Genomic DNA, 507 nt, shown 5'->3' with positions numbered 1-507 from the left:
GCGTGCGAACTACACGTGCGTGCGTGCGCCGAGGCAGTGAGAGGGCGAGCTTCCTGACTGAGGGCCGAGCCTGGCTCCGGCGCTGTGTACTTGCGTCAGGAAGGGGCAGCAAGCGGCGTGATCATCGCCTGAAGCTGCTGTATCCTTGAGTAGACTTCTGACCCTGAGTCTCCGCTACACCCGCTACATTGGTCCAAGCCTTAGCAGCCGGCCGGACTAAGCCGCAACAAGCCGTACGTCTTTCAAGTTGAAGTAATTGCTGACGTCATGCTAGCTATGAGTGTATGTTGTAGCAGCGGGTCGAATATCGCATAGCACATGAAACATCAACTATTGGGCGACATGAGAATCACTGAAAGAACTGCGCTCCGTTCACTCAACCAGCGTATCAACGGCGAAATATACAGCTGTGGCCTGTATAGGGCTCGCACCATACGATCTAGTCCTCGTCCATGGCAGTGGTGCCGAGCAATGAGTTGTGATGAGTCGCGAGGTGCACGTACACGT

This window comes from Priapulus caudatus, unplaced genomic scaffold (genome assembly GCF_000485595.1).
Source record: "Priapulus caudatus unplaced genomic scaffold, Priapulus_caudatus-5.0.1 Scaffold65, whole genome shotgun sequence".
NCBI lineage: Eukaryota > Metazoa > Priapulida > Priapulimorpha > Priapulimorphida > Priapulidae > Priapulus > Priapulus caudatus.
The sequence above is the reverse complement of the archived record's forward strand: the minus strand, read 5'-3'. Positions refer to the sequence as shown.